This window comes from Aegilops tauschii, chromosome 7 (genome assembly GCF_002575655.3).
Source record: "Aegilops tauschii subsp. strangulata cultivar AL8/78 chromosome 7, Aet v6.0, whole genome shotgun sequence".
NCBI classification, from domain to species: domain Eukaryota; kingdom Viridiplantae; phylum Streptophyta; class Magnoliopsida; order Poales; family Poaceae; genus Aegilops; species Aegilops tauschii.
Genome location: NC_053041.3, coordinates 183,663,983 through 183,676,989, shown reverse-complemented (window position 1 = coordinate 183,676,989; position 13,007 = coordinate 183,663,983).

The following is a 13,007-nucleotide window of genomic DNA, read 5'->3' as shown; positions in this document are numbered from 1 at the left end:
AATGATTCGGAGATGGTGGATGAGTTCGAGGAGAATTGGCAGCATATGCTGCATTGCTTTGACTTGGTTGACAACAGACATCTAAGCAACATGTGGCGTACGCGAGAGACCTAGGCTCCAGCATACTTCCGAAAGAACTTCTTCCCATTTACAAGCACTACAGGGTGGTCTGAGGGTCTCATCTCCTACTTCAAGACATTTGTCAACCCTCAAGACTCTGTCTGGAGATTTGTACAACAATATGAGGTGCTTCAAGAAACAATGTTGGACAGTGAAGACAATCAAGCTTTCATAGGACACGCAACAACTGCACCACTTTACTCAAGGTATGTGTGTGCTTTGTAGAGAGAAAAAGTTTGAACAGGGAACTTGAAAAACGAGACCATGTTGCCACGCAAACTCATTCAGTTCATCCAAGTCCTTCAAGCTAGCAAGGTAGTCCAACGAGACCACATTGCCGGTGCCAGGAACTAGCACGAGAGCAAGGCATAAAAGAACCCAAGTCCTCTCTAAAGTAACAACATCATTATCCGATGCTTTCTTGATTACAGAAATGGATTTCTTCATTGGAGCCCTTGTGCCTTCTCGATATATGTCGCGCAGCTCGCAACGTTCGTTCCTCTTCAGCAGCTCCACTACCCTTGGTCCGGATGGGACATTAAAAAATTTGTGCACCATGTCTCTAGTGAACAATATAGTCTTCTTTTTATGGCTGACAAAAAGGCACATGTCAAATTCGAGGACGAAGAACATTGCTATGCAATTCCAAATAAAGAACATTGCAACAGAGACACACACAAAATGAAATGGGCCAGAGGGTGATTTGAAGGTACCTGAACAAAGAATGCTTAGTGTCAATTCTCATAACTGCCCAGTCAATCAGCTCAAGAGGTACAGAAAATGGTCTGATCTTCAACAACGAACCAAAACTCGACTTCTCTAGCACTGCCCTCTTGTTAATATTCAGCTCCTTGTCTGCAACCTCACGCAAACGGCTAGCTGAAAAGCGCGTTGAAAACAACCCATCGGAAGATTCATCATCATCCATTTTTGGATCACTGCAAAAAAAGAACAAAAAGGAAATGTTCAGAACACCCATTAACAACACTAAAAGCTATAGAGAAGGAATGCATGAAAATCAGAAACTCGTGAAAAAAATCTGAAATATACTTGGTCATTGCATGAAAATGCTGGTTGGTCATTCATTTTAGGAGGCCACATAAAAAAAATGCAATGTAGCATCTTCACTAACTTCTGAAAGGGAAAACCTATATAGCTATCACTAACAGATATCAAATAAAAACAAACACAAACAACTACTTCCGCAATTTCCATGCAATATGGGTAAAAATCCTGGGGTAACATGTACTGCAATGCAACACAACTGCCTCCTGAACAAACACAACAACAGACAAAACTACACTAAAATCTACAACTCACAAGTACTACAAATGCAAAAAACCGTCTAATCATATCTCTGCATCATCAGACCTGCTACACACATAAAAATAGCAGCAACCGTCTGCATAAATCCACATGCAGTCGACGACGTTGTAGCAGTAGTCGTGAGCACCACCGAAACCTGTCAGAAAAGCAGCACACACACACACACATGCCATCACTGATGACCTTCAGCAAGGTGCAGTGCAAAAGACGTGGAAGATTGCAACAAGCTTGAAACAGAGGCAGTTGCGAGCGCGAGATCCCGGAGAGAGTGTATGGGCTCTGGCAAAACTCCTGCTCCAGATCCAGAACAAAGACCACCGCGCCTCTCCCAAAAATAGATGTCTACCGGCGAGCCTGCCCCTAAAACTCCGGCGAGCCAGCGATCCGCCTCCCCTAAAATAGATCGTTTGGGACGTCGAACCTACACGATTTCTACTACGAATTTCTACTGCGGCCATTTCCGGATTATTTTGGAGAAGGATCGGAGGTACCTGTCCTGCAGATTGTCACCGTCCATGTCTTCAGCCGCCTCCACGCGGACCTCCTCGCGCGCCTCCCCTCGTCGACCTCGCGTCAGCTTCGCCGCCCCGGGAGCTGGACGCCGCGACGACCGTCGCATCGGAGATTTGGAGCGAGCTTGGGCGAGAGGAACGAACAGAAAAGGGGAAAAATGTTGCAATGCGGGTAGGGGTGGGGGAAGGGGGTGCGGGTGAGACAACCCGACTTGATAGACGCGTCCTTGTCAGCTCGCGTCGTGCGCTACACCGGGTCCGTCGGATCTCTCGCGATCGGACGGTGCGCGAGGAGATATACTGTAACGCCCACGATGCGGCTATATCTCCCATGTGTCGAGGCACGACTTAGAGGCATAACCGCATAGTGGTTTTGTCGCAAGAAGGGTCATCTTCACACAATCCCATGTAATGAACAAGAATGGGATAAAGAGTTGGCTTACAATCGCCACTTCACACAATACATAAATATAATTCATACATCATCCCAAAATACAAACATATAGACCGACTACGGTCAAGATCCAAATGAAAATAAGACAACTCCAAATGCTAGATCCCCGATCATCCCAACTGGGCTCCACTACTGATCATCAGGAAAAGATACATAGTAACGACCACGTTCCTCGTCGAACTCCCACTTGAGATCGACCCCATCATCTGCACTGGCATCGTCGGCACCTGCAACTGTTTTGGTAGAATCTGTGAGTCACGAGGACTCAGCAATCTCACACCCGCGAGATCAAGACTATTTAAGCTTAAAGGGAAGGAAGGGGTAATGAGGTGGAGCTGCAGCGGCAACAAGCATATATGGTGGCTAACATACGCAAGAGAGAGCGAGAAGAGAAGCAACAGAGCGGTCATCATCTAGCAATGACCAAGAAGTGATCCTGAACTCCTACTTACGTCATACATAACACAGACCGTGTTCACTTCCCGGACTCCGCCGAGAAGAGACCATCACGGCTACACACGCAGTTGATGTATTTTAAAAGGGTCAAATGACAAGTTCTCTACAACCGGACATTAACAAATTCCCATCTGCCTCATAACCGCGGGCACGGCTTTTGAAAGATAATACCCTGCAGGGGTGTCCCAACTTAGCCCATCATAAGCTCTCACGGTCAACGAAGGATAAACCTTCTCCCGGAAAGACCCGATCAGTCTCGGAATCCCGGTTTACAAGACATTTCGACAATGGTAAAACAAGACCAGCAAAGCCGCCCGATGCGCCGACAAATCCCGATAGGAGCTACACATATCTCGTTCTCAGGGCACACCGGATGAGACATCCTACGAGTAAAACCAAACCTCGAGTTTCCAGGAGGGGGCCCCGCAGTCTACTCAGTTCGGACCAACACTCGAAGGAGCACTGGCCCGGGGGGGTTAAAATAAGATGACCCTCGGGCTCGCGAAAACCCGGGGAAAAGGCTTAGGTAGCAAATGGTAAAACCAAGGTTGGGCCTTGCTGGAGGAGTTTTATTCAAGGCGAACTGTCAAGGGGGTCCCATAAATCACCCGACCGCGTAAGGAACGCAAACTCAAGGAACATAATCCCGGTATATCAGTAACTAGGGCGGCAAGAGTGGAACAAAACACCAGGCATAAGGCCGAGCCTTCCACCCTTTATCAATATATAGATGCATTAATTAAATAAGAGATATTATGATATCCCAACATATCCATGTTCCGACATGGAACAAACTTCAACTTCACCTGCAACTAGCAACACTATAAGAAGGGCTGAGCAAAAGCGGTAACTTAGCCAAACAACGGTTTGCTAGGAAAGGATGGTTAGAGGCTGACATGGCGAAATGGGGGACATGATATAGCAAATGATAGGTAGCGCAGCATGGCAATAGCACGAATAACTAGCATAGCAAAGATAGAAGTGATTTCGAGGGGTGGTCATCTTGCCTGCAAGGTTCTCAGAGTTGTCGAAAGCTTGATCCTCGTAAGCGTACTCGACAGGTTCCTCGTTCATGAACTCGTCTCCCGGCTCTACCCAAGACAAGAACACAAGCAAACGGAACCACAATCAATCACGAGAAATGCACAAGCAACATGATGCAAAACATGTATGATATGCGAGATATGATATGCGATGCATATGCGTGTTCCGGAAGGAAAATGATGAACATGGCAGTAACTTGGCAAACCAAGCATGCCACTGTAAAGATGAGATGATTTCGGTCGAAATCGATATAAAGATCACCGGAAATGGATGCACGGTTTGCAAATGGCAAGCAAAACAAGAATGACACGAATCTGCGATTAACAGCATGATAGCGCTTAAAATGCAACAACCAACAATGCTACGGCACTCCAACATAGCAACAAAGCATATGACAGTAATCTACAGGAGATGCTTGACAAAAGATGAACACTGAGCTACGGCTAGATCACAACATATCAAGCTCAAACAAGCATGGCAAAAGTGCAAAAGGTAACAGGATCACAGACTTAGTGAAAAAACTGGACATGGCAGTAAACAGCATCAGGTAGCAATGTTCAGAGCACGAAATCAACATGCTACAGAAACTTAACATGGAAAAAGTTGGCATGGAAGTGTTCTACTAAATGCATATGAAACAATTCCCTTACTGACCATAAACCAAAAAGGAACAGAAGATATGATGGCAAGCATGTAAACATAGCAAGTTTCGTTATCAGGTTCCAGACTTGGCAGAAAACAGAGCATGGCAGAAATAATAATATGTATGCGTATTTGTGAGCTTGATGCACTCACTACAGAGCAATGCATGACAAACCAAGAATACCTACAGCAAGACGGCATGTTTATGAAGCTATCTATGGCAAGAACAAAAGCATATCATGTATGGATCAACTACAATAAGCTTGGAAAAATTGCATATCATGTTAAGAATCTGCCAGAAATATTTTATAGCAAAAGTAGAGCAAGATTGAGTCATGCTATGGCACCCCATAATTGCAAACAAGGGCAGTAATGGATCAATTACAACTATAGCTACAAAATGTCCTTACTGAACATCTCCAAAATATGCATGTATCTCTCTGTAGCATCAAGTTTACATGGCAATAAAATAACAGCAGACAATGACTTAGACAAATCAGTCCCTGAAATCAGAAACATTACGGAGCCTAGTTTGCATGCTTGTGCTAGTCACCACAGATATCACAAAAATATATGGCATACACCACTCGAAAGATGGCATGGCATACAACAAAACACATGTAGAGCTCATGCCCATAAGATGCACAGATTAAATGATACAAAAATGACAAATCTCCAAGTTCTGATAAGAACCAGCAGATAACAGCAACTAGCCCTCTTGCAACAGAGATTTGGGCATCAAGATGACCTCTAATGAACATGGTGCAATTGAACAAAATGTAGAGCATCATGAGACGAACAATTTGACATATTACACGCGCGAATCGGAGCTACATGCAAGGAGTTATGCACTATCGAACAAAGGCATATGCTGTAGGAAAAACATGACTTGGAGAAAATAAAGAGGGGGCTCGGGGGAAAGTCAACCGTACGGGCTCCGGATCTGGATCGAGGCCGGGATCGCTCGAGGGAGCTCGCCGGCCGTCGGAGAGGGAGGGGAAGGAGTCGGCAGCGGCGGCCGTAGGAAGGGGAGGAGGGGCCGGACGGAGAGGGCCCCGGCGGCGACGGGCGGCGACGGCGGGCACGGTGGCGCGGACGGGCTCCGCGGCGGCGGCGACGGCCCAGGTCGGCAACGGCGGCGGCGCACGGGGGCACGCTGGCGGCGGGAGGCGCGGCTCTCAGGCGGCGGCGCGGGAGAGGAGCCGCGGGCTCGGGCAGGACGGGGCGCTCGGGCCCGGCGCGGGGACGGGCGGGCCGGCCTCGGGCCTCGCGGGCCCGCGGCGGCTACTGACTGGCGCGGGGGCGGCGGCTGAGGGCGGCGGACATGTCCGGGCGGCGGGGATTTCGTCCGGTGGCGCGAGGAGGGGGAAGGCTAGGGTTTAGACTGCGATTTCGTTTCGGGAGGGGAGGCAAATATATAGGTAGAGGGAGCTAGGAGGCTCCAAATGAGGTGCGGTTTTCGCCCACACGATCGTGATCGAACGACCTAGAGCATGGAAGAGAGTTTGGTGGGTTTTGGGCTGGTTTTTGAAGGGGTTTTTGCTGGACACTCAAATGAACTTTGCGGATGCCCGGTTAACCGTTGGAGTACCAAACGACCTCCAAATGGAACGAAACTTGACCGGTAGTCTCCGGGTGGTGTAATAAGGCCACTTGACAAGCCTCGGTCCATTCCGAGAAAGTTTGACACCCGCACACGAAATAAAACAAGAGGGGTGCACCGGAGAAGATAGGAGCGCCGGATTGCAAAACGGACAACGGGGAAAATGCTCGGATGCATGAGACGAACACGTATGCAAATGCAATGCACATGATGACATGATATGAAAATGCATGACATGACAAAATGCAAAACGAAAAACAAAACCCGACCACGGAGGGAATATCATAACACATAGCCGAAAATGGCAAGAGTCGGAGTTACAAATATGGCAAGTTACATGCGGGGTGTTACATTTACGCGAGCGAGAAATCAGTCGGTTGGAAGGAAGCGTTTTCCTAACAACAAACCTTTGTTGCTCTAACTGATCCTCCTTAAAAAGGTTTTTGATCCCACCTCTGTAACAATTACAAATGTATTTTTTTATTTTTTTTATAGATGTAAAAATAACATTGTCCAGAGCTTACCATGTTTCCTTCTGGCGCAAAAAATAAAATAGCCTTAAATCACTGGCATGCATATCGCGTGTGTGCTGCCATCAATGGAGGTCGAGCCTCGCTGGAGTTCCAAAGGCATCTCGAAGCCTAGGTCTGCCAGCTGTAACCTATTGAATTGTCTATGAACTATTCTCTTGTTAAGCCAGTGCTTCTCGTGCCCGGCTTCTTTATGCAGCGTGGAAGAAGTCCTTTACATTGGGTTATCCCACATCTGGACAACATTGAGCCGCCTCTAGCAGAAGCCCCACTGATGTGTGTGTGCATATATGCTACTGACATGTTATGCTCGCCATGCTGCATTGATGTTGTAAACTTGAAAGTGAGAAAAAAGCTTCTGAAATTATATTTTGACCGCCTTCAGTGAAAGCTAAGAACCTACATCGATTTGTACATGCACAAAAAAAACAATTCCAATTGCACAACGTCTATGTCCACTTTCTATTCAAATTACTTTGCATGTACCTGTCTTGGAGCCCGTATGACCATCCAAAAAAAAGGCTGAAAAAAATAATCGTGACCAAAACATATTCACTGGCTGATGTCATTGATCACATCATCCATCTATTAAGCCGATCCATTCGCTACAATAATAATATACTACCCCTCCTCCTCCTCCCGGGCCGCTCACGCGGGCCGCTCCAGAGGCCCGAAACCCTAGCCCCACGAGCCCTTTCCCACGAGCTTCCCTGGCCGCCGCCGCTGCCGACGCCGGTGGTGGCGGCGGCACCCGGCCGCCGAAGGCGGCGGACGGGGTCGGCGCGCCCCGACGGGCTCCCTTCGCGCGGAGGTGAGGCGTCATGCGGGCGGCGCAGGGGTTCCTTCCGGTGTGGTGGCGCATGGCGGGGGTAGTTGCAGCGGAGTGGCGGAGCTCGGCAAGAAGTTACAGTGGAGGCTCATGGCGCTCGGGCTTGGGATCCTGGAGGCGCCGGTGTGGACCTGATGGCGGCGGCGTGGCTGGAGCAAGATGGTCCCGGCGCTGCGAGCTCAGCCAGGAGGGGCTGGGCAAGCAGCGGCCCGGGGCAGCTGCGTCCTCGGGGATGCGGTGGTGTCCTCTGCGCGCCGGCGCGGATGAGGGAGGTAGTGACGCGCGGGATCTGGATCTGAGGCGCGCTGAGGCTGCTCCAAGTATGTGAGCTGTCTGCTTGGTGGCTGGCGGCTGGATGTGGTGTGGCTCGCGGCTGCGTCCGCGCAATCTGGAGTTGGTGTGGTTGGCGGCTACGCGCGGTGCCGGTGACCTTGCCGTGCTGCCATGAATGGAGGTCCAAAGCTGTAACTTTTTCTTGGCCGAACGGGAGTTGGAAGTTGGGCTGCGTGCCCTTGGCCGTGCAGGGTCGGTGTACTACATCATTATGGCCACGATGGCGAGGTGCTGCGGCGGCGGCGGAGTGGCCCTTCATGGACAGTGTGCCTCAATCTAATGAGGAGTGTTGGAGAAGTGCGACACGGATGAAAATCTTGCCCGGCTTTGGTCGGTGTTGGCGGCGACGGCGCCTGCGGGTGTCGCTACCCTCCTTGGAGGCGTCGCTGAGGTGTGTCGGCATCTCCCCCTCCTAGTTTGGGTTGTTGTTTCCAGGCGAAAGCCTTGGTTCGTTCCCAGACCGGCGATGACGGCGTCTTGACGTCGTTCCTCTGTTGAGAGCATCGTGTGTGGAGACTTGGCATGGAGGCTCTATGTTGTGGTTCTTCGGTGCTCGTCGCTGGTCCAAGTAGATCTTCTTCGGCGCTATGCACGTCGGCGCCGGTGAGTTCAAGACGATGGCTATCTTGGGACCGTCCGAGTCCCGCCACCCACTCGCCATCTCCTTTTCGGCATTCAAGGGTGGTTGGTGCGTCGGCAAGGGGAGTCCGGTGGTAGTTGTTCCTCTTTGAGGTGACCGGTGTTGGTCGAAACGCGGCTTTGTTGTTCTATTTAGGCCAAGTTCCTTTGCGTTGTGTTTGTAATGTGTGTGGTGGCTTTTCTTCGGATTAGGTTGGTGTGGAGTTGTACTACACTTGGTGTACTCTCGAAAAATAATAATAATAATATACTAATAGATACATTGATAATAATAATTTGTTTATTTTTTGCGAGTGAAATAATAATTTGTTTTAACAATAATACCTTATGTTAATTTTGTTTGTATTCATATTGCTTGGCGTTGGTATATATACTTTTATCTAATAAAAAGCTTATCAATGATCTTATTAAATTATCGAATGTTCTTATTACTCGTCTCAATAATTTTGTAGTCCTTATATTTGTATTGAATCAAAATTTGATTATTAATATAATTATATTTTAGTTTTGTATTAAATATCTTCCCACAAATTTTTTTGTATTAAATTTTATATTCAAACTGCATGTTATTTTCGTTGTGTTAAGTGTACGACACATGATGGAAGTGTCATAGGTTTTCGTGCTATCCTTCATGTGGACACGGATAGTTAGCTTTTGGGCCCAAAAACATAGGTGTCCTAGTACAACACAATTTGTATCAGTACGTTGATGCATGTACATAGGTGTGCTAGTACATCACTATTTGTATTAGTACGTGATGGCATATGATTATTTGTATTAGTACGTGATGGCATATGATGGTGTTCGACGTGTGACACAGACTATAGACTTTACGTTAAAAAAAATCAGCTCAACCGTTACTGAATTGGCGCATCATATTCTTTTAGCCATATATATGGTACACATGACGGTTCAGTATGTTGATATATAAACAATAGCGTGTTACGTAAAATCTTTGAAACCCCTTCCGTTATTATTCTATAATCAAACAGAGGAAATAATATTTGTATATGTGGACAAACGTGATCGCTTATTTGTCCTCTATATAAATTGTGTAATAGATATTTGGCGAATAAAATGGTATTAGTTTTATTTGACCAATTAAATTTTTTTGCTTTGTTTGATCTTATTACAACCCACTAAATTAAATGGCTTAATCACCTTTTGTAGATTTAAAATAGTTATTTTTGTGATATTCTTCCGTATACTCAATTTATTTTTACTTTCTCTCGCTCATTCAAATCCCTAAGAGAAACGCACATAGTTGCTCTGCCCAATAGGCAGCCCATAATGTATCTTGTGGCCCAACAAAACATGAGGCTAATTTATGTTGTTTTTTCTCCATCTTCCGTGCATCATGATTCATGAGTAGTAATGCATAGGGCCGGTTCTAATTACAGTATTGGCTACAATTGGGACGCATCTCCTGATATGGATTTTTTTCACATGGAATCCGATTGGTTTTGCTTTTACGGGAGGTTTCCTATGAGTTTGGTCTCTATATGGTTTACTTTTTTGGTGTGGATCCTGATTGCCTTTTTAAAGAGTATTCCGATTGGTAGTAGACATATACGTGCATCCGGATCAATGCATCCCTTTTTGTTCACGTACGTTATACTTCTATATATGCATATTTTTTTGCAGGTATCTATATATGCATCTAACGTGACAACATAGAAGTTCAATATTGCAGGTACATATATTTTTACGTGTTACATAAAGAAATTAAATCTCAGCCATTGTTATTCTAATCAAACGGTGTAAAAAAGATTAGCATATGTGGACAAACATGATGGCTTGTTTGACTCTTGTTTCAATTATATAATAGATTGCTATGAGCTGTTCCTGCTGCTGCTATATGATGAATTGCTACGAGCTGCTCCTGCTGCTGCAATATGATGAATTGCTACGAGCTGCTCCTGCTGCTGCTATATGATGAATTGCTATGAGCTGCTCCTGCTGCTGCTATATGATGAATTGCTGTGAGCTGCTGCTGGTATATGATGAATTGCACACTGCTGCTGCTGCTATATGATGCTTTCAGGTGGTGCTACTATATGATAATAACTAGCCACTTGGACCATCGAATTTCAATAAATAATTGTTCTTCATTTAAATCTGGCTCATGTGTTTTTTGTTTAAATTAGGCAATGGGATCTCTATGGAAAACATTGACCAAAGTAGATTGTGCCAAGTAGATGGTATCTTTGTATTTGCATTTTGAGCAAATAGTGATGGTCTGTTTTCCTATCATATTAATTACTGCACTAGGTTCAATTTGTGATGTTTGCAAGTCAAATTAATTTTCATACGGGCAGCAAAATGAAAAAATATAATGCAATCTAGACTTTTCACTGATCATACCAAAGATAAGCTGAAAACGCAATGAAAAGAACTGGTTGGCTTATTACATGGAGCTTATATTCACATGTGCTTATTTTCTTAGGATAACTCGTAATAACTGTCCCTAAGAAACTTGGCCAATAGAACTGACATACAAATAACATGTCACGATGATTGCAATGGAGGAGTGACATACCATAGCACACTGTATAGGCTCACCGCTGGCTCTCCTTTTTTTGTGATGTTCCATGAAATTGCCACATACATCTTGTACTTTTTCATTGTGTAACCCTATCTGCAAGTTGACACGGCTAATTTCAGACATCTCTACATGATAATACATTGCATATACCTTGCGCATATTTAAACCACCAATTAATGATTGTGTGCGTAGCATAAACTAGCCATGACTCTGTGTGCTGGACTAGCAGGCACTCTAAGGGAGCCTAATGTTGTGTACTGGAATTCCTACATGCCACCTACGATTTTGTGTAATGTACTGCCTCCGTTCCTAAATATATGCCTATGTGGAGATTCCAGTATGGACCACATACAGATGTAAGATGCATTTTTGAGTGTAGATTCACTCATTTTGCTCCGTATGTAGCCTATAGTGGAATCTCTAGAAAGACTTATATTTAGGAACGGAGGTACGAGGTAGTATCATGTATGACATCTACATATCTAATTTAGCAGCCAGTAGTAGAAATCATTGTCTGCACAAAGGGATTATTGGTCCAAAATCCTAGCAAAGCACGCTGGCAGGCATAGAACAATACAAGAGAGAGAGAGAGACACGCTTACAAGATCATAGCAATGCCTCGGTCCAGGATCCTGGTTGGCCAAGCTGTTAGATCCAGAAGAAACATCGTCCTTGTAGTTTTTGACAGCTGCATAACAGGTAACAGTGACCTGTTAGTATATTTGAAGTACATCGGGCAGGTGATGCTGGACGGGTTTAAAGGTGACAAGTACCTAGGCCGTGGTGGGTGCTTGACATCTTGCCAGACGGTGGGAATCAGGTTAGAAACGTCAAGGGTGATGACACTGCGCTGGTTGTCGGGGTCTGGTAAGGAGATCTAGAACCGTCGAGTAGGGTGTTTGTGGAGCGGCTCCGGTAGGGTGGACTACGGTGTGGGCGAAGCGGATCTGTGGTCGTGGACGAGGGCGTAGGTGAAGCTGCTCCGGTGGTTGGGTTAAGGATGGTCTCGACGATGCGGATCTGCGGCTGTGGACGGGGCGTCAGAAGCTGCTCCGGTAGGTTGGATGAGGGTGTGAGGAAGCGGATCTGAGGCCGTGGACTTGTGAGTTGGCAAAGCGGCCCCGGTAGGGTTGAAAATGGTATAGGCGAAGCTACTCCGGTGGGGTTGACGATGGTGTCGGCGAAGCGGCTCCGGTAGGGTTGAGGAAGGTGTCGGCGAAGAGGATCAGAGGCCGTCGACGGGGGCGTCGGTGGGGCGGCTCTGGGGGGGGTGTGGACGAAGCGTCTCCGGTGGGGAGTACGAATGAGCCGCTGCAGATGCGCTGCAGTTGACGAGAGTATCGGTGAAGCAGATCCGACGCCGTGGACAAGGCCAACACTGAATGGGTTGTGGTACATTGGTGGATGAGCAGTCTACTTGTTTCTAGGGGAGGTGGGAGGGGTAGATGCGGCCGCAGAAGCAGATCCGGCGAGGTGGACGCCGCTGGCAGTGAATGGGCTCTGGTACGCCGGTGGATGAGCAGTCTAGGGTTTCGAGAGGGGAGGGGAGAAAGGCCGATGAAGTACGGACGGCGTGATGTGAGATGCTCTGGTGCTGTGGAGTTATTCGTTTTTGCGGGAGGGGGAGAGGAAATGGGGGTGCCGTGTAGTGGGGGGAACCGGAAGTTACCAAAGCAGCCCCGACCTATTATGTAGATGAGGGCGGTATTGTAACTGTTGGTCTCCGTGCACCAAGGACAAAAGGGAAATTTCGCATGCTAAAGACTAAGGTATTGAAATTTTAGAAGGAGGCGGGAGATTTTGCCGCCCGCGGGATCGTTCATATCCAGTTTCAACTAATTTTGGACTGTGCTAGCAGGAAGGTCATGCGAGACTGTGTACACGAGGCACGCATCAGCAGTTAATACCTGGTGTGTCCACCCCAGAAAAAATACAATAACTCGAGACGATGCGTCGATAACTTGGACGTTCACA